This window comes from Otolemur garnettii, unplaced genomic scaffold (assembly GCF_000181295.1).
Source record: "Otolemur garnettii isolate 467f Iridium unplaced genomic scaffold, OtoGar3 scaffold00109, whole genome shotgun sequence".
Lineage (NCBI taxonomy): Eukaryota > Metazoa > Chordata > Mammalia > Primates > Galagidae > Otolemur > Otolemur garnettii.
The window spans coordinates 2,311,932-2,315,270 of record NW_003852504.1 but is presented as its reverse complement, the minus strand read 5'-3'; positions in this window follow the sequence as shown (position 1 = coordinate 2,315,270).

Sequence of the window (3,339 nt, the reverse complement as noted above, 5' to 3'; positions counted from 1 at the left end):
TGGGGCACCCGAGTAAGACCCTGTCTCCAAGAAAAAGAAAGAAAGAGAGAAAAGAAAAAGAAAACCAACTACAATAGTTGTAGGGGGGAACAGACTTTAATGTTGGAGACAGGAAAATAAAACAGAAACGTAAAGACAGAAAGATAGATGATTAATACCCGAATAGATAGCTAGATAGGTAGATGGATATGAGAGAGCATGTGTGCAGAAGCAAGGAAAAGAACATATATAAAAAGATAGAATGAGAGAGAAAGCGTAATTTAAAGGACAGGAGCCATTAGAGAAAACAAAAGAAGAAAAGGAGGAAGGAGGGAATGAAGGATATAGGAAAGCAAGAGGGAAAGGAAGAAAAATGTGGAAGGATGGAAGGAGAACTGGAGGGAGAAATGAATAAAGATAGGAGGCAGGAAGGTCAGTGAGCGTGGATGGAGAAACCAAAGAAGGAAGGGAGGGAGGGAGGGAAAGAAAGGAAGGAGGGGGAGAGGAGAGGAGGGCAGGGTGAAAGGAAGGCATGAAGGCAGGGTAAGGAGAGGGGGGACTTAATGGAGTGAGAATAGACAAAGCACATGCAATAAGGGGTGGAGGAAAAGAAGGAAGGAAGGCAGAAAAGTAGAAAGGAGGGAAAGAGAAGTATAAAGTGAGGAATCTAATCTGTAGGAAAGACTGTAAAATTAAAAAAAAAAAAAAAAAAGGAGGCCAGGCACAATGGCTCATGCTTGTGATCCTTAGTAGTTTGGGAGGCTGAGGTGGGAACATTTTCTGAGTCCAATGTGAGACCAGCCTGAGCAAGAACAAGACTCCATCTCTACCAAACAGAGAAAAATTAGCCAGGCATTGTGGTGGGCACAGTGTAGTTCCAGCTGCTTGGGAGACTGAGGTAGTAACATAGCTTCAGTCCAGGAGTTGGAGGCTGCAGTGAGCTAAGAAGAGGCCAGTGCACTCCAGCTAGGGTGACAGAGTAAGACCTGGTCTCAAAAAGAAAAAAAAGTAATTGAAAAGGAGAGAGAGAATGTAAGAGTGACAGGCAGAGAGAGAAAGGTTTGAAAAGCAGGAGCTAGTAAGAAAATGAAGTACAGGGTGGCACCTGTGGCTCAAAAAGGTAGGGTGCCAGCCCAATATGCTGGAGGTGGTTTGTTTAAACCAAGCCCCGGCCAAAAAAAAAAAAAGGAAGGAAGAAAGAAAGAAAATTAAGTACTATTGTGGACAGCAGGGAAAGACAGATCTGAAAGGAAGAAGTTAGTTAAAATATTACAATTAAAACATTGAGGATATGGCAGTTAAAAAGGAGGAGAGGGAGAAAGTTATAAAATAGACAGGAGGAGGAGGAAGGGGAGAAGGAAGAGAAAAGAGAAAGGGAGGAGAGAGAATATGAACAAACTGACCTTAAGAAGAGGAACGTAACTTTAAATGTCAGTATTTAAAAATAGGAGCCTAATTTTAAAAGTCAGTATTTAAAAATAGAAACATAGGAAATGAAAGAAAAAATGAAAAATGTATTTAGAGAGGACAAGTAAATAGAGAGTGAAAGAAAGAGGGATATAGGAGAGGATGGGAAGGGAGGAAGGAATAAAGGCGGAAGAAAGAAAAGAAGGCAGAAGGAAGGAAGGGAGGAAGGAGGGTGGGTATGGGTGCTGACAAGTACAGAGGAGAAATAGAAATAATGGGAGCAAGAAAAAGACATAGAGAAAGGGATTAAAGGATAGGGGACCGAATTAAGGTCAGAAGGAGTTATAAATGAAGAAAAATAAAGAGAAGATATATAAAAATAACTAGTTAAAAGAAAGTAAAGAAGGAAAAAATGAGAGAATGAAAGTTTCACAAACGGGAAAGAGCCAGTAAGAATAAAGTATATAAAAAAGAATAAAGATAAAGATAAAAAGGAAAGTAAGACAGAACTAGAATAAAGAATAAAAATGTTTAAAAAATGAGAAGCCGGCTCGGCGCCTATAGCTCAACCGGCTAAGGCGCCAGCCACGTACACCTAAGGTGGCGGGTTCGAATCCCCAGCCTGGACCCGCCAAACAACAATGACGGCTGCAACCAAAAAATAGCCGGGCGTTGTGGCGGGCGCCTGTGGTCCCAGCTACTTGGGAGGCGGAGGCAAGAGACTCCCTTGAGCCCAGGAGTTGGAGGTTGCTGTGAGCTGTAATGCCACGGCACTCTACCCAGGGGGACAGCTTGAGGCTCTGTCTCAAAAAAAAAAAAAAGAGAAGCCTAGGGCGGTGCCTGGGGCTCAGTGGATAGGACACCGGCCCCATATACCGAGGGTGGTGGGTTCAAGCCCAGCCTCAGTGAAACTGCAACAAAAAAATACCTGGGCATTGTGGCGGGTGCCTGTAGTCCAACTACTTGGGAGGCTGAGGCAGGTGAATCACCTAAGCCCAGGAGTTGGAGGCAATAAAGTGAGACTCTGTCTCTAAAAAATAAAAAATAAAAAAGAAAGGAAGACAGGAAGGGAGGAAGGAAAGAAGGGTAGAGCAGGAGAAAGGGAGGAAAGAAGGGAGAGAAGAATGGAGGAAAGCAGGCAGGCAGGCACATAGGCATGGGGCCAGAGAACAAACAGAGAAAGAAAGCCAGGAATAGAGACAGTTAAAGAAATAGACTGAGAAAAGACAGAAAGGTTATAGAGGCAGACATGAAGGAAGGAGAAAAAAGGGAAGAAGAGAAGGTGGCAAGAGACAAAAGAAGCAGCTAGTTGAAAGTAGAGTACAATAAAGATAGATGAATGGATCACAGCCAGGGAGGAAGGAAGCAAGGCATAAGGCAGGAAGACAGGTTAGATAGATGAAGACATAGATCTTAAAGGTAGAAGACAGTTAAAAAGCAGCCAGATGAAATCAATTAAAATAGAGAGTAGCATAAAAAGTGAAGGAAATCAATGGTTTGAAGAGTCACTAGTCAAAGTATGAAATGAGAATGGAAGAGGGATAGGGAAAGAGGAAAGAAGAAAGGAAGAAAGGAGGATGGAAAGAAAAGAAAGAAGGAAAAAAGGTGTAAATAGTGAGTCCATAAGGAAAAGAACGAAGGAAGAGAAAGGGAATTTGAGAGTGAGAGGGAGGAGCCAATAAGAAAATCAAATACAATTGTGGTGATGAGGAGAGGATTTAAAAAGTAAAAGTCACTTTTGAAAAGACAGTAAGATAAAGATGGATAAAGAACCAGGTAAGGAATTAGGCAGGTAGATAAAAAAAATAGCTAACAAATAAGCAGGCAGACAGATGGGACTTTGAAAGGCATAATAAGTCACTATAAATGACCATATGAAACAGATATAAAGAGAGAGTGAGGGACGGCACCCGGGGCTCAGTGGGGAGGGCGCCGGCCACATATATAGAGGCT